This window comes from Rousettus aegyptiacus, unplaced genomic scaffold (genome assembly GCF_014176215.1).
Source record: "Rousettus aegyptiacus isolate mRouAeg1 unplaced genomic scaffold, mRouAeg1.p scaffold_m13_p_5, whole genome shotgun sequence".
NCBI classification, from domain to species: domain Eukaryota; kingdom Metazoa; phylum Chordata; class Mammalia; order Chiroptera; family Pteropodidae; genus Rousettus; species Rousettus aegyptiacus.
The window spans coordinates 9,178,674-9,197,439 of record NW_023416308.1 but is presented as its reverse complement, the minus strand read 5'-3'; the positions used below and the strand labels follow the sequence as shown (position 1 = coordinate 9,197,439).

Genomic DNA, 18,766 nt, shown 5'->3' with positions numbered 1-18,766 from the left:
GAAACCGAAGCGGCAGCTGCACTCGGGTTCCGGGTAGGCGGTCCCGCCCCTGGCGCGCCTTTCACAGTGTCCAAGGCGCAGGTGGCTTGTGGAGCACCAGGCCGAGGTCGGTTCCCTGACCCCGGGCCCAGCTTATTTTCTTTCCTGCCTGTGGCTTTGGCCTAGCGCAGATTTGGCGCCAAGCACTGTTTCTTCATTCAACAAACATGCACTGAGCAACAATTATACGCCTGAAAATAAAACTAGGTAAGACAATAAAACAAGGCAAGTGGTGGGGGTGGGAGGTATAACTTTAGAAAGATGGTCAGAGAACGGCCATCTGAGGTATCAATGTGAACGACTAGCGAGATGAGAGAAACCAACCATGAGATGATCAGATCTCGGAAGAGAGATTTCCAGAAGTAACTACAAGTGCAAGGGCTATAAGATTGGAAAGCAAATGACATACAATTACACTCCATCTTCAAAATGCTCTGTACTTGCCGTTCCTTCCTTAGGGAATTTTTCTCTCCACCCTGACCCAGTTAATTCCTACATATCTTTCATACCACAGCTCACACCTCATTTAATCTCCCAACCTCTGCCTCCTCCGTCCTCGCAAAATGTCAGGTCTCCGTGTTATTCATTCTTACAGCGGTCCATACTTCTTATAGCACAGAACACAATTTGTAATTTTGTATTTGCGTAATTGTTTCTTAGTATCTCCCTTCTCTAATGGACTGTCATTTCTTCGCTTGGAGGCCAGCTATTAGGAGGTGCGTGATAAATATTTACTGAATAAATAACAACCCCTTAAGATGAGAACTATTGTGCACACTTTACAGATGAAGAAACTAAGCCCAAATTCATGTAGCTGGTAATATGCAGACCCTGGTGCTTGTTACCATGATTCTTTTTTTTTCTCAACTCACTGATAGTACCAGCATGGTTATTAACCTGGGCTCTAGAGTCAGACAAAGCCAATCCCAGCATCCTCTTTACTCACATCCCCTTTCTTCCAATAATTCCACTTCAAGAATTTATCCTAAAAGTTCAAAGAATACCTTTAAGGATGTTCACAGAAGTACTGTTCATAGTACTGAAAATCAGAAGCAGTCTAAACAGGACATTGGTTAAAAAAGTTGTGCCCTATTAGAACGTAAGAAAGATCCTAACTAGAATGTCAGCTCCATGAGAGCAGAGACCTTATCTATTTGTTCATTGCTATGTCTTCAGCACTCAAAATGGTGCTTGGGACATAATAGCTGTTCTATAAATAATGAATGAATAAATGAAAAGCTGCAGCTATTAAGTATTACACTGGAAAAGAAAATTTAACCACATGAAAAGATTTTCATAATATAGCAGTGAAAAAGTGAGGAGACATAACCATATATATAGGATGATCTCAGTAGTGTCTTTAAAAAAAAAAAGTACATGCATTTGAAAAGAATATACACAGAACAGGTCTCTAGAGACCTGGGTGATTTAGTGTTCTTTATCTGTATAGTCTAACTTTCTACAGTGAATGTTGTTCTTGCCTGGGTTCCCCCAGAAAACAGAGCCCGAGACCTGGGCTTGCAGGTAGCTAGTTATTTGCAGAAATGATTCCAGAGAATAGGCATGGAGGACTGAGGAGAGTAAAACAGGAAGGAGAAACAGCTAAACCAAAGAGTAACCAAGTTGGTCTTGCTGTGGGAAACTGACATTCCGTCCCCCTGGGACCTTCTAAGGAGCCCTGAAGAACACACCTCAGAATTGTCCTCCCAAGAGATAAGAGTTGGAAGAAAAGAGCGTTTATCTTCTGGCTCATCCTCCATTGGAGAAAGGTTAAACCGTGAGTTTTTCATAATCCACTTCCAGGTTGAGTGTAAGTAAATGGATTCCCAGGGATATCCCAGGGAAGCAGAGATGCCCTGGGGCAAAAAGCAAGAGTAACTCTGTGCAGCCAGCAGGAGGGACTATCAGGTCACCTGTGCACAAAGCCAGTGGCTGCTGCAATGACTGAAGTAAAAGATGAGTCAAGAGGATGTGATGTTGGGCATAAGAAGTGTCATATTAATACAAATACGTATTTTTTGTAATTAAAAGACAACGTGCTACTTTTCCCCAAACTTTAACATCCTGCTCATTCTCAGTGCTTCCAATATGAATTCCGGGGGTCAAACTTGTTTTGATTATCTACTTATGAGTCAAAATCCAAATATGGCTCTTCTGATATCTCAAGAATTTATGGACTAATATTTATAACAAAAAGCAACCTGGAAAAACTGTAAACACCTAATTATGTCAAAAATCAATGTTTTCTCTTGCTTGTTTAAAAGACTTTTACAGGGACAGTGCAGGCAGACTAATGAGGCCATAAGTCACCCAGGGAAAATGAAAACGAGAAATATGCTAAAAAGGAAAATACTGTCCCTTTGTCAGTATTGCCTACCATTCACTCAAAATATTTATGTTGATTTTATATCTCTTCAATAGAAAATTCCTGGGCCTGCATTTCCTCAAATGAAAGACAAAAATATCTTCCCTTCAGAGTGACTACAAGTATGATCGAATGCCTGTAAATCTCCTAGCATCCATAAGGCACATAGTAGGCATTCAGTAAATGCTGTCTATGATCCGTATTAACATGGTCTTGACAGATGGAGTCTAACCTACGGTCTGGTGTTTCAAGAGCCCCAACATTTTCCATAACGTGTGTTCCTTTCTAGTTCAATCCATTGAAGTTCTTTGGTTTCAAACAAAAAGGAATTGAATTTGGAAGATGGCTCACAACATTAAAAGAGGACTAACCAGAACCTTAGAATGCCCAGAATCAGATCAGATCCAGAGATTTCATTATAAGAAGGCATGAACCACCTGCTTTCCATCTGTTGAGAGTCACGTTCCCCGAAGTTCTCGGAGTGTGGCCCCTGGACCAGCAACACCTGTGAAGTTGCTAGGAACGAAAATCCTCAGCCTAAACTGAGCCCGAAACTCTGGGGGGTGCAACCCCAGCGACCTATGTTTTAACAATCCCTCCAGGTGATTCCGATGCACGGTTCAGTTTGAGAACCACTAGGTCACATTCCCAGCCTTTGATGGGGGAATGGGGGTTACAACCGGCTGGATTTCTGGCACAACATGAAGTAGGGACAGAGTTCCCCAAAACAGAAAAAGAGGGAAGAGGTACTAGGCTGAACTGAAAGACCTACAGGGATATCACAGAAGGGGGAACTCTGGGAATTCTCTGTCCATCCCCCTCCAAACCCCAGGCTCAGATCTGCCTAGCCCCAGAAAGATGGCTGAAGTGCCTTTATTTGTCCCCCAAGTACCTCTCGTCTCATTGTCCTCCTTAGACCAGCCAGTCACACGCTGAACTACCAAGGAGCAAGAAGGTTTTTAGTGCAGGGTCAGGTAGGTCTCAAAAAAGTAGTGAGGGTGTCAGGGACAAGAGCAGAGACTATTCATTCGTTTGTTTTCATGTCCAAGGTAAGAGAGTTTGTCAGTTTCCCATTGCTGCTGTAACAAATTAAGTGGCTTAAAACAACACACAATTATTCTCTTACAGATCTAGAAGCCCGAAGTCCAAAATCCATTTCACAGAGCTGAGATCAAGGAGTGGTCCGGGCCACACTTCCTCCAGAGGCTCTAGAGGTAAATCTCTTTCCTGGCCTTTTTCAACTCCTGGCACTCCTTGGTTTGTAGCTCCTTCCTCCATCTTCACAGCCTGCAATGTAGCCTCTCTCTTCATTTGCCTCATTATCTTCCGTCTCTGTTCCAATCCCCCTTTGCCACTCTCTTATAAGGACGTCTGTGATTGCATTGGGTCCACCTGGAAAGTGCGCAATACCCTCCCCATCTCAAGAGCCTTAATTTAGTCACATCTGCAAAAGCCTTTTTTTAATGATCTAAGGTAACAGTCATAGGGTTCCACAGATTAATATCTTTGGGGGCCATCATTCAGCCTGCCACAGAGGACCTTCTGTGACCACAGACTCAAATGGCCTACAGGTGACTCCAGGGAACAACACTGAGGCAAGTAGACCAGGTGTGGATTGTGGAAACTGGAGGCCCACCCAAAGTGGAAAACCAATACTCTGCTCCGCCCAACTGTTGGATCTTAGTCCAGAGTTTCTGAAAATCGGTGTCTTGATTTTTTTTCAAATGTATTTATTTAAATTAGTTTCAAGTATACAGCACATTGGTCAGACATCTATACAGTTCATAAAATGATCCCCCCAACTGTTCCCTCCCTCCCCTGGCCCTCCACCCAGCAATCATACTAATGCTAAATACATTCCCTCTGCCGTGTTCCCCATCCCCATGACCAACTATCAACTACTAATTTGTCCTTCACCCCATTCTCCCAGCCCCCCAACCACCCTTCCCTCTGTCCGTCACCAAATTGTCCTCTCCGTTTGGGAGTCTGTTTTTGATTCTTTTATTCTTTTTGTTCCTTAGATTCCTCTGTCTAACTTATTTCACTCAGCATAATAACCTCTAGGTCCATCCGTGTTGTTGCAAATGATACGATTTCATTTTTTTTTAATGGCTGAGTAATATTCCATTGTATACATGAACCATAATTTCTATATCCAATCGTCTGTTGATGGGCATTTAGGTTGCCTCCATATCTTGGCTATTATAAATTGTGTTGCCATGAATATTGGGATGCATAGATCTTTATGAATTATTGTTTTGGTTTTCTTTGGATAAATACCCAGAAGTGCAATCGCTGGGTCAAAAAGTATATCCAGTTTTAATTTTTTGAGAAACCTCCATACTGTTTTCCGTAACAGCTGTACCAATTTGCAATCCCACTAACAATGTATGAGTGTTTCCTTTTCTCCGCATCCTTGCCAACAGTTGTTTTTTGTGTGTATGTGATTTTTAATTATTAGCAACAAATTCCACTTTTTGAAAAACGAAAATTTTTATTAAAGGCATAAGTTGCATTCAGTAGCCTTCAAACCAAACCGATTGTTCATCCGTGAGCAATCCATGATTAGGACAAAACTCCCCTCGACATTACAATAGCTCCTTAGCTCTTGTTAGTGAGGACTGGAGAATCAGACCTCATTGACAATATCTAATACCAGGAGACTAATATAAGAACTAATAGAAGGAAATGATTATGATTTCAGAGTATATTGTTTAGAAACTTAAAAACATCAGAATGACACAAATAGCCATTTGCTGTCAACAGGACCCTGAGATATTCATCACTACGAGCATTATTGTCCTTTGTCGCTGTTTTATGTCTTTATATTAGCAAATACAAAATATTTCTGTGGAGAAAAAAAACTTTGGCCTTTCACAAAAGAAAAACTGTAGCAAGGAGCACTTTGCTTGTTCTCGAGCATGTTCCCTTCACTATTTCCATTATTACTTTGTTTAATGTTGCATTCAAAATAAATGAGATTCACTGTCAGCTGCCAGTTACAGACTTAGTCATTCAAAAGAAGGTTGTCCCGTTTGGACACCATTCCCCACCTCTCTTTCTCTGTGATCCCTATCTTTTTATTGAAGCCCCACTCCCTAACCCCCCCGCTGCCACTTTTAACAGCCCCACCTTGGCTCCAAGGTCCTTCCCTCTGAAAGTCTTACCCTTGAGAAGGGACAGGTTTTGTTCTGGGGTGCCTTTTATTTGTCTTGAAAATTCAACTCCAGTCTGATGCTCCTCGGAAAAAGCTTTGTTCAGCCACCGCTGGCACAGAAGCAAGAAGCGATGGCTTTGGCCCGCAGGATGGATGCTCTCACTGCAGCTCAGACTCTGAGACTGCAAGAACCAATTTCCTCACCTGCCCACTTAGAGCAGGAGCCCAGCAAAACAAGCATGAGTTTTTTAATCTGGAGCCTTTCCAGGTGGGACTCACATGAAGTAAAGGTATTCTTGTTGTTAGCATGACCTTGCCCCTGACTGATGAAACAAGAACCCCAACGTTATTATGTTTTTATTATTCCAAATCATCCCTCCCAACTTCTTTCTTTGCAACTCCAACCACGTTTTTCCTATCTTAGCAAATGACACCCCTACCCTGACGCTACAGCCAGGAACCCGGTTCTCCCCCTCTTTCATCTCTCATCACCAAGTCCTGACGATCCTATTTTCACAATATATCTTGAATCTGTTTGTTTCTCTCCATCTCTCCTGCCACCATCCTGGTCCAAGTAGGGTTACCAGATAAAAGTACAGATGCCCAGTTAACTTGGAATTTCAGATAGACAATTATTTTTTTTTTTTTAGTATAAGTATACCCATGCAAAATTTAAACTTCAGACAAACAAAGAATAACTTTTTTTAGGATAAGTATGTCCTTTGCAATATGTGGGACATACTTATACTAAAAAAAAAAATTATTTGCTTATCAGAAATTCAAATTTAACTAGATATCCTGTATTTGTATTTGCTAAATCGAGCAGCCCAAAGTCCAAGGCACCATCACTGCATCTGGACCACTACAGTAACTCCTCCCGGGGCTCCTTCCCTCCACTCTCGTGAATCAAAAAAGTGAATCAGATCACTCCCTATTTTAAAACCTCAAGGTGCCACCACTGTTCTTGAAATAACAAACAAAATCTTTGTTAAATACAGCTTTATCCAGACATAATTCACTTTCGATACAATTTCTTCATTTAAGGCGTACAACTCAGTGGCTTTTAGAATGCTCACAGAGACATGCAGCCATCGCCCCATTTCGGAACATTGTTACCACCCCAGAAAGGATCCCAACTCCCTTTAGCCATCACCCCTAACTCTCCCCTAGGCAAACCACTATTCTACTTTCTGTCTGTATAAATTTCTATGTTCTGGACACTTTGTATACTAAACGGAATCATACAGTATGTGGTTGGTTGGGACTGGCTTCTTTCCCTTAGCAAAGTGTTTTCAAGGTTCGTCCATGTCGTATAATGTACCAGCGCTTCGCTCCTTTTTCTGACTGAATAATAGTCTGCTGTATGGATAGACCTCATTCTGTTAACCCATTCGTCCACTGGTGGGACATCTGGGTTGTTTCTGCCCTTCGGTGCTTGTGAATAACAGTGCTATGAACATTCACGTATAGGTTTTTGTGTCACCGGATGTTTTCATTTCTCTCGGGTGTGTACTTAGGAATAGGATTGCTGGAGTAAATCGTTCTCAATCGCGTTTAATCATTCGAGGAACCGCTATACTAGTCCTTCAAAGCGGCTGTACCGCCTGACATCCCCACCGGCAGTGCAAGGGAATTCAGGGTGTACACCTTCCTAGTCAAACCTACCTGTGGTCTGAAGAAGCTAAGTCCTTTCCACCTCAAGGACTTTTGCACACACTTGCCTCTTCCCTCTTCCTGCATCACTCCTCAATGTATCCACCTCGCCTTCACTCTTCAGCTCCTACCTGAAACGTGACCTTCTCAGATAAGCCATCCCTAAGCACCGTATCTAAGCAATGTGTCCACACAGAATTTTGTACATCACCGAAATGGACTCTTGCCTTAATGCGTGATTTGTGTTCTTTATTATTTATTTGCATGTGTCCCCCATTAGAACAGAGGCTCCCCGAGGGTGGGAACTACATCCACCTTGTTCATCTTGTGTTCTCAGCCCCTAGCACAGAGTCTGGTTCCTAGCATGTACTCAGTAATTGTTGGTTGAATGAATAAACGAATGAATGAATGAACAAACTATTTCATGAATGATGGAGCTGAGAGAGGGCAGAAGGTATTTCTAATATTTGTGTCCACACATAATAAATGCTCAATAAAAATTTCTGCTTTTGACGAGGCTGCAAGTGATAAAGATATGCACAACCACACACACACACACACACACACACACACAGAGTAGCAAAGAGAAAGATAAATTCGCTCCTTTAAGAAAGAAGCGAGGGATGTCACTTGTAGGTCTCATAAATCTCAACACAAGTGCCCATGCAGGAGATAGAGAGAGCAGCTTGGTCTCTTCCACTTTACAATCTGCTGACGACAAGTCTCTTCTTTCTGTTTCAATAGAAAAATCACTCTGAGCACTTTGGAACTCTAATTACAGGTGGCACAGAAATGGAAAGAAAAATAGGAAATCAAACATCTGAGCCAATAAGTTGTGATTTACATGGACACTCAATAGCAGGAAAGTGCCCCTCAAAATTATCTCAAGCACTTTGCAGATGGACATCACGGGAGCTGTCGTGAGGATGAAGTCAGGGATGTCTGTAATTTGCCGGAGTTCTCTGGAGACGTGTCAGTGTCGTGAATCTTAATGTCCATTTTCACATGTCTCCAAGATCAATGCCATGTTAAGACCTTCTGCAGTCTGACTCTAAGCCACCTCCGTAGCCTGATCTCTCAACAACTTCATCTCCTCACCACTAGCTGTAATCATCTCAACTTCTTATAGCTTTCTACCCTATCATGCTCTCTCTTCCTTGGGACTCTCATCCCCTCTCACCTGCACTTGCCTAACTCCTGCCAGGTTTTCTTTTAAAGGTCACCTCCTCCAAGAAGCCTTCCCTACCTTCCTCCTTCTCTAGACTGGGTTCAGATTGACTTCTGGTGCTGCATGTAAAGAACCGTAAAGTCTCCCCCTCCATCCTAACAAGTAAGAAGCTGAACAGATTGAAAACTCAACAATCCTTCTTGAATCTGTAAGAGAGATGAGGACACACCAGGCAAACCATTGCTCTCAAATTGGAGGAACAGACAGGTGAATACAGAGTCTCAGCTTGCCGGAGCAGAAACCCACAAGTGCAAACCACTGCAGGAACCAGTGCCAATTGTTACCAATTGTCCAAAAGTAATAATAACAATGTATTCAATTATGTATGCTCAGATATATATTTATACAAGTATACATATGCATAAGAATGCTTATTTATAAGTGAAATGAATCACAACAATGACACACAGAATGGGAGGGAGGACTTCGAATTATTTTGTTTTTATGAAGTACTCACACTACCTGCGAAGTTGTATATTTAAATGCAGACTGGGGTTAGTTGTAAATGTATATTGCAAACTCTAAAGCAACCATTAAAAAAAAGTAAAAAAAAAAAGTATAACTGATATACTAAGAAAGGAGGTAAAATGGAGACATATAAAATGATCAGTTAAAACCACAAAAGGCAGAAAAGGAGTAGAAGACAGAAATAGGAAGAAAGGACAAGGACCACAAATAGAAAATAGTAACAAAAATAGTAGACATTAATCCAACTATATCAAGAATCACTTTGAACATCAATGGTCTAAATGCACCAAATTAAAAAAAAAAAACAGATTGTCAGAGTAGATTAGAAAAACAAAACCCCGAACATATGTTGTCTACAGGAAACTCACTTTAAATATAAAGACACTTATAGATGAAAAGTAAATGGATGGAGAAAAATATACCATGCTAACATTAATCAAAGGAAAACAGGGATAGCTATATTAATTTCAGACAGAGCAAACTTCTGAGCAAGAAAATTATCAGGGATACAGAGGGCATTACATAATGATAAAGAGGTCAATTCACCAAGGAGACATAACAGTCCTTAACTTGGATGTGCCTAACAACAGAGCATCAAATCATGTAAGGCAAAAACTGATGGAATAGCAAGGAGAAATAGATGAATCTACTATCATAGTTGGAGACTTCAACACCCTTCTATCAGAAATGGACAGATCTGGCAGGCAGAAAATCAGTAAGGACATAGTGAAACTCAACACCACCATCAATCAGCTGGATATAATGAACTCCCATAGACTACTTCGTCCAACAACAGCATAATACATATTCTTCTCAGGCTCACATGGAATATTTACTAAGACAGACCACACTCTGGCCCAAAAAAACACAGATTAAACATTTAATAGAAATAATACAGTGTTCTCCGATCACAGTAGAATTAAAGTACAAATCAATAACAAAGATAATCGGAAAAATCCCCAAATTCATGGAGATTACATGATACACTTCTATATAAGACGTGAAGGAAGAAATTGCAAAAGAAATTTAAAAATAATTTTAAGTAAATAAAAATGAAAACACAACTTGTCTAAATTTGTGGGATGCAGGGAAAGCAGTGTCTAGAGGGAAATTTATAGCGTTAAATGCACATATTAGAAAAGAAGAAAGTTCTAAAATCAATCATCTGAATTCCCACCTTAAGAAACTAGACTAAGAAGAACAAGTTAAATCCAACACAAACAGAAGAAAAATAGTTCATTGGAGTAGAAATCAGTAAAATTGAAAACAGCAAATCAAAAGCTGAATCTTTGAAAAAGATCAATAAAGTTGATAAGCCTCACACGAGGCTAAGAAAAAGAGAGGATATAAATTACTAATATCAGAAATAGAAGAGGACACTACTATAGATCCCATGGACATTAAAAGGATAATAAAGGATTACTGCAAACGACTCTGCCCACAAATTTAATAACCTATTAGATGCAACAGACCAATTCCTTTAAAGATAAAATCTGCCAAAAATCACACAAGAAGAGATAAACAATCTGGATAGGCTTATATCTATTAAAGAAATTGAGTCTATCACGAATAACCATCCGAAACCGAAAAGCATCAGCCCAGATGGGTTTACTGGTGAATTTTACCAGTCAAGGAACAAATTATACCAATTCTCTATAATCTCTTTCAGAGGCTAGAAGCAGATGGAGTACTTCCTAACTCATTCTATGAAGCCAGCATTACCCTAATACCCAAACCAGATAAAGACATTACCAGAGGGGGGGAAAAAACCCATAAATGCAAAAAGTCTAAACAAAATATTAACAGGTCAAATCCAACAATGTATATAAAAATTATACACCTTGACCAAGTGGGATTTAACCCAGGTATGCAAGGCTAGTTCAACACTCAAAAATCAATTAATGTAATTCATCCCATCAACAGGCTAAAAAAATTACGCGATTTTATCAATAGATGTAGCAAAAAACATTTGACAAAATCCAGCACCCATTCATGAAAACTCTTAGGAAACTAAGACTGGAGGGGAACTTCCTCAACTTGCTAAAAAATACACACAAAAAAATGTACAGCTAATATCGTACTTAATGGTGAGAAACTAGAAGCTTTTCCGCTAAAATCAGGAACGAGGTAAAGAGGTCTCCTCTTACTACTCCTTTTCAACATCATACTGGAAGGTTGTTAGGTTGAAAGAACTAGAAATCCAACTTCAAATGACTTTAGCTAAAAAGGAAATGTATTTGTGCTCTGGGAGGTCAAGAATAGACGTAAACTCAGGCTCTCAGACGAGGCTTTTCAGCCCGCTCTTGCCGGTGTTTCTCCCTCTCTTCCTCCCTCCCTTGCCTCCCCTCCTCCGTGTCACTTGATTTCTGTGACCCCTGCTTTTCTCACTGGCAAGATATTAAAGATAAGCTAGACCAATGAGCACCAGAAGCACAGAGTGCCGGGCCCCACCCCAGAGTCTGACTGAGTGGGTCTGGGTGAAGCCGGAGAATTTACACTTCCAACAAATTCTCATACACGCCTGATCCTGCTGGTCCGGGGACCCACACTTTGAGATGATTTTCTGAGGACTTTTCAAATCTGAGATTGTATGGATCTAAAAGTTGTGGGGCTAAGGAAAAAAGATTAACGATAAGGATAGGTTTTCAGATTTGGAATCGTGATCACATGGGGAGTTTGCTGGCAATTTTTAAATTGTGCATATATATATATATATATATATATATAAAAGACATAAAATGTACCATCTTAACCACTTTTAAGTGTACAATTCAGGGGCATTAAGCACATTCACATTGTTGTGCAACCATCACCACTGTCCATCTCTATGACTTTTTCATCATCCGAAACTGAAACTCTGTCTCAATTAAACACTCACTTCTCATCGCTTCTCCCCACAGCCCCTGACAACCACCATTCTAGTGTCTGTCTGGATGAATTTGACAGCTCTAGGTCCCTCGTATAAGCGGAATCATACAGCATTTATCCTTTCATGTCTGGCTTATTTCACTTACCATCGTGTTTTCAAGATTTATCCATGTTGTAGAATGTGTCAGAATTTCCTTCTTTTTTAAGGCTACATAATATTCCATTGCCTGCCTAGACCATATTTTGTTTATTCAGTCATGTGTCGATAGCATAGTTGTGTTTTGACTTAGGTGTCAGGACTTTCATGTTAACAAAGATGGAAGACCTACGATGGTTATTGTCATGGTTATCATAGGGTAACCTGGGAAGCCAGCCTGAGACGGAGACTGGCATTCAGGAGATGTATTAGGGACACCAATCGGATCGCCACCTATGGAAGGAAGGAGAAGGAAGCAGGACCGGGCCCAGGCAAAAGCTGAGCTACGATGTGGTCCCTGTGACAGGAGGTGTTGCATCTTAAGAGTTGTCTCAAATGGTGGCAAAGCGATCTGGCTTCTATACCCACACGTTGATGAGTCAGTGGATGTGAACTGCCCCTGGAAGGAAATATACTCAGTTTCTTTAACTGAGACCATCCCCACAGGGGACTAACAGCTGAGGGCAGTCTTCCCGCAACACTTACAGCACCTGGAGGAACATATCCTTCCTTCCTGAAGGGAACTGCGTTCCAAACTTGGCTGCTCATTGGAATCACCTTGGGATCTGTAAAAGCTACTGCTGTCTGGCTCCCACCCCAGACATTCTGATTTAATTAGTCTGGGGTGGGTCCTGAGTCTCAAGATTTTAAAAAGTTCCCCAGGTACAGCAAAAATTGAGAATCACTGCAGAAGAGTTCCGAGAAGTGCGTCACAGCGCCTGCCAGAGTTACTCCATTGTGTTTCATGAACTCTTCTTTTCTATGCATCTCCCCACTTTGTAGAACCCCTTACTGTTTTATCCCTGGAGAGGCGCTCTGGGAACATACACTCTGGACTTTCATTTGCTAATCCATTGCATATCAGTCAGTGTTCAGCAGTAGGGACAGACTCCCTTCTAAGAAGAAAAAATGTGATCACACCGGAATACGTTGCTTGCAGGCTTATTGAGAGAGCCGAAGAGATAGACCTGAGGCTGAGCTCTTAGGAAGAACCTTAAGTCCTTGCTTTTGCAGGAAACAGGAACAGGAGGCAGGAAGTTAGCCACACATCCATCTCCAACTAACTCTGTAAGCCAGGGGGTTGTAATGGCCCACCATGGGTCAGCTGCCCACCTCTGTGACCAAGGAATGCAGAGGCTCCTAAGACTGGAGCCTCTATCAGCATCACAGGATCAAAGGAGGGAAAGAAATTCTCAAAAAGCAGAGGGCGAATGCTGGGCAGGTATAAATGAGCCATAAAAAGGTACAGGACACTGTAATAGCCAGGGAAACCAGTGAAGTCTGAGATTTCCTTATTTGTGTACTTTACCTCAAAGATGGGAGAATGCAGAGATCACACATAAAGCCAACCTTCCTTATGAAAAACCTTGTCATCAAATTCCTGAAACTGAAATACGTGGAAAATGTGTTTAAACTCCTAGTAAGTGCATGTGTATCTCCCCAGAGTCCCTTTTGTTAACTGCCCCATTGCTATTTCTACCTCCAACTCCCAGAGGAAAAGGCAATGCCACTATCAAGAATTTTATGTGTATCCTTCCATCTATTTTGAAGACACACACAAGTGAGTGTGCCCATGAATAATTTAGAACATTGTTTCATATGTGTTTCAGATTTACACACACAGTATCAAACTGCACAAATGCCTTTTTTTAACTTGATTGTTTTTGAAATCTATTTATAGAAGTAGTTTATGCCTTGTAATTCCTTGCAGTTTTCCATAGTACGAATATACCACGTTTTATTTATGCACTCTCCTCTTGAGGGGCATTTTTTTTTTTTTTGCCTCCTAATTTTGGCAAACAATACTGCAGTGAACATCTCTGAGCATCCCTGGGATACTTTCTGTAAAGCAGCAGATACTGTCATTTGTTCCTTCCCCCTTACCAAGAAAACCTTGATTTTGTGTGGATAGCTTTGGGCGCATTCTCAAAGAATAAATCAGAATTCATCTACAGCAGGGGTTGGCAAAAAGTTTCCATAAAGGGCAAGACAATAAATAATTTAGCCTTTCAACCATGTAGTTTCTGTCACAAGTGTTCAGTTCTCCAGCTACAGTGTAAAAACACATCCAGATGATGCATAAATGTATGGGCGTGTGTTCCAATAAAACTTTATTTACCTAAATAGGTAGATTCACCAAAGAAGATATACGGACAGCAAATAAGCACATGAAAAGATGTTCAACATCATTAGCCTTTAGGCAAAAACAAATTAAACTACAATGATATCTACATACCTGTCAAATGGCTAAAATTTAAAAAAAAAAAATAGTGGCAATACCAAATGCTGGAGAGGATGCTGGAAAACGGGGATCACGCGTCCATTGCTGGTGAGAGTGTAAAATGGTACAGCCACCCTGGAAGACAGTTTGGCAGATTCCTAGAAAACTACACATGTGACTACCACATGATCCACCCATTGCATTTCTCTAAAAAAGGGGCAGACAGTACTATTTTAGGCTTTGCGGCCCACGCCGTTTCTGTCGCAACTATTCAACTCTGCTGTTGTAGCACAAAAGCAGCCAGAGATAATACGTTAATGAGTGATGGGGACTGTGTACCAACAAGATTATTACAAAAACAGGCAGTGTACCAGACTGGTTCACACACTGTAGCTTCCTAGTCCCTGCTCTGGACTTCTTGTCAAGTAAATAATAAAAATCCTTATGATTTAAGTCTTCTCTCCCAGTGGGATTGTCTGTTACTTGTGCCAAATGCATACTAACTGGTTTATCCAGGGCACAGTTTCTCACACTCGGTGCCGTTGACACTTTGGGGCGAAGAATTCTTTGTTGTCCGTGCATTACAGGATGTTAAGCAGCATCTCTAGCTTCTACCCGTTGGAGGCTAATCGCATCCTTCGATTTTGACGACCAAAGGTCTCCTGGGGAGCCACACTGTCCCTAGTTGAGTCCCTATTGACTGATCTGGAGTCAACGGCTAGAAATGGAATCACCGGGTCATAGGCCATATGCATTTTCTGTTTTTCCAGGTCTGCCAAATTGTTCTTCAGCATTTATCCTCATTTACCCTCTCATCAGTATAATTTCAAGTCTAGTGATTCACTTGTTTAAACTAAGCTCAGTTGCCTTCAACAAAGTGAATATTGCTTGAGCAAAGGACAATATGTCTGAATTTTCACAGCGGGAGTGCAGGTTTAATCAACCCTGTCTGTTGCATCTCCAGTAATCAAAGCATTAGGTTTTATTTAAGTGAGGTTTACTCTTTACACTTAAAGTATTGATGAGACTATCATTATGGGGTGGTTAATTTTTTTCCTCCCCTGCTGTGGACGTTCGTCTGCTGTTCCTTCTTTACTTACAACAAAAAGATCCTTAAGGGAGAGGTATCAAATGAATAATTAGGAGATCCCTGGAGAAGGAGTTACCCCATCTTTTCAGGTATCAGAGGGTGAAATAGGATAAATGTGAGAGATGAGAGCTGTCCCGCTCTGAGTCTATTGAATGAAAGGGACTATCCTGGGAATAACTGTGATGTAATTGAATATTGAACTCACTGAAACCCGAATCCTCTTGTTTTCCCAGCGGCTTTGGGTCAGGGTCCCTGTTCTGCTTCTTAAGTGGATGCTTAATAATCCCGATACGTCAACAAGGACCATAACTAACATTTATTGAGTGCCGAGCACTTTGCTAAAGCACTTGATAACAGTCTCTCTTTCCATCCTTACCACAACGCAGTGAAGTAATACGGCTATTACTCCCATTTTACAGATGGGAAAGTGGAGGCTCAGAGAGGTGAAACATATGCCCGGACCCAGGTCTGTCTGGCTTGGTGTGTCAAACCACTCTGCTACAACTTCGATTCGAGAGCTCCGTTGTTCACCAGGCTGACTCCTGCCGTCCAGTCTGGCCCTGGCATCAATACATGGCTTCGGGGAACACAGCTGTTTGGAGGAGGCAACAGCTGTTCACTCATTTGCCACTTCCCCAAGCCATACGAATTAAAACACCGTAAGGTAAGGCTCACTCAGCCTCAAACACCAGGATAGGTAATTATTATTTTAATTAAAGAAAAGAAATCCACCACCCCGCCTCACCCCGCCACCTTCCTGCTCAAAACACTTGAGTACTGATTTCTGTAGGAGGTAAGGAAATGATTTGGGACAAGAAAATTCTTTCGTGTTATTGATTGTAACAGTTCTATGTGCATCACTGTGTATGTCTGAAAGACAGAAAGACAGATCAGGATACTCACCATTCATTCATTCGCTCATTCATTCATTGAGTCTTCCTTTCGACAAATATGTACTGAATACCTGCTGTGTGCTCTGCCCAATCGTGAGCACTAGGGCACCACAGGAAGCCTCTGTGGGCTAGAAGAATCTGTCTTATGTCCTCACTCTCTGAGAGAGAGGTTGTGCATCCTTGCAGCTGGTAGGGAAAGTTTTCTCTGAATAAAGGTATTAACTGGATTTCATGAATTATTTCTCAAAATAAGGCCCTAAAACAACTCCTCCCTTAGAGGTCTCCAACGGGTGAACAGTCCTAGAACTCAGCACTTCTCGAGAACCCAGAAAGCACATGCTGGCTGTCAAAGCGGCCACAGTCTGGTGAATTGCTGCTTCTAACATCCATTTTAGGACATTCTTCCCCTCTTATTGCCTCTGTAGTCATTCGCTAAGGTCGCTGTAACCAACTGCCACAGACTGAGTGGCTTAAATAACAGAAAGTTATTTTTTCACAATTCTGGAGGCCAGAAATCCGAGATCCAGGAGTTGGCCGGGTTGGTTTCTCCTAAGGCCTCCCTCTTGGCTTGCAGATGGCCACCTGCTTAATGCCCTTTTCTTCCCTTTTTAAAATAAGGACACCAGTCTTATTGGATTAGGGCCTCACGCTAATGACCTCATCTTAACTTAATTAAGACTTCCACAAAGGAATTTGGGGGAGGGAGCCACAGTTCAGCCTCCCTCTTCCCAAGTCCCCAATGGTGACATAATACTAACGAGCACAAACTCTGGGGCCAGACAGCTGTATGACCTTGGATTAAAGTATTTAAAGCTCTGCCTCAGTTTGGACATCCATAAGATAGGACTAGTAATAGTGCATGTACTATGACATAGAGTTATTATGAGGGTTAAATGAGTTAATATGTCTGAGGCACTTAAAACAGTGCCTAGCACAGAGTAAGCACTATATGGGTTTATTAAATTAAGTATTAAAATAAAAAAAAAACTCATTTTTTCCTAAAGTGTTAGGAGGGCATTATGTTGTTACTCTCCTAAAGAATTTGCTTCTTCTGGACGATACTTAACAGTGACAGAATCGCCAATTCACAATAGGAGAACACGCCCTCCAACATACTTCAAGGCACACTGTGTAGCAACTACATGATCGACTTTTAAAGTATTAACAGTAGCCAACATTTATTAAATGCTAAGGACATGCTGGACACCGTGCCGAGGGCTTTACCGGTATAATCTCCTTGAACTCTGAGGTCGGTACCATTATTATTCCCACTCTACAGCTGAGGAAGCAGAGGCTCCAAAAACCCTCATCTCCAGGCCACGTCCCCCCAGGAGCGAATGGTGGGAGAGGCCAAAACAGCTCCAGTGTGCGCACATTAGGGACTCAGACGTGCTATGGCGGTGGTGCTGGTGGTGCTGGTGGGTGGGTCTTTTCCTTTCCCCCACTTTTCCATCACCCCTTTCTCTTCTTCCTCTGATGAATGACACATCCCCATGGCCAAGGCTGCACTCTCTTTGGTACAGTAAACATCCAAGTGGCTGGGACCCGACCCAGCGCCACCTTGTGAGCCCAGCACTTGGAGGGGCAGGCTTCCAAACAGGGTAATAATCGTCCCATTAAAATTAATGTCCATGAAGTGAGCCGTTAAAAGCGTGCAGATTAAAAAGGGGGGGGGGCGGAGGGAATTGTTCAATTTAAATCCAAAGGGCTTTTCAAATAGACACTGTATCTTCATTCTTGGAACGCTACACCGGGCAATGGATCAGGTCCCCTCTGCAAAGACTAGGGGGGATTAAGGAGGTGAGTCTCAAGAGGATGGGAAAGTGATTCTAGCCAGAAGCACAGAGAACCAAGGTTTATCCAGGGCCCACTGCATGCCAGGTGCTTGGCACACATTTCTCTCATTTAATCTCTGCCCCGATCCTGGGAAGGAGGTATTATTATTCCCAGATTACAGGGGGCAGTATAAAACTGGGGTTAAGAGCTCAGAGCCTGTGGCTGACTGCCTTATTTTAGATCCAGATTGATTCTTCACTAACTCTGTGAGTTTAGGCGAGAGGCCTAGCCTCCCTGTGCCTCAGTTTCCTCATCTGTACAATAGGCTAGTAAAAATACCACCCCCCCTAACAGCTGGGAGGTTTACTTTTAGGCAGGTAGGCAGGGACCTTAGCCCAGTAACCTACATAGAAGGCACTCAGTAAGTACTGACCACGATTAAGGGTAAGAGAATGGGGCCGGATGACAGAAGGGCCACAAAGGTCACAAAGCAGAGCTGGCATCTGAGCCCTGACCATGCTGAAGGTCAAGAGGAAATCGCTACTCATGGTAAATCCAGACCCAAACTAAGTTCACTCTCTTGAAGAATCTTTTCCAAATGACCAAAGGACTCAACAGGCCTGCGCAACACTGTCGGTAACAAGCAGAGAATCAAAGATTCCTCATCAGGTCTCAGACCTCCAGCTTGGAGCCACCTCTGGGCTCCTTCAGTTTTCTGAATCCCAAAGGACTTGAGATCGGAGGTCTCATTCTCCCCCAAAGAATCCTGAGAGACACGTCGTCGCCAGCTTCACTAGCTGAGACAACTCCAC

The 18,766-nt window shown here is 42.0% G+C and overlaps 1 long non-coding RNA gene across 2 annotated transcripts; it reads left to right on the top strand.

Moving 5' to 3' along the window:
• The first annotated feature begins 25 nt into the window (after positions 1-25).
• On the top strand, positions 26-17,019 carry LOC107513160. Of its 2 annotated transcripts, none has more exons than XR_004951095.1 (3): positions 26-246; positions 3,533-3,618; positions 8,433-8,821. It is a non-coding gene; the product is annotated as an uncharacterized LOC107513160 (long non-coding RNA). The 2 variants fall into 2 exon arrangements; XR_001597480.2 differs by lacking the exon at positions 8,433-8,821 and adding an exon at positions 15,705-17,019 and having other exon boundaries at positions 36-246.
• Positions 17,020-18,766: the final 1,747 nt, after the last annotated feature.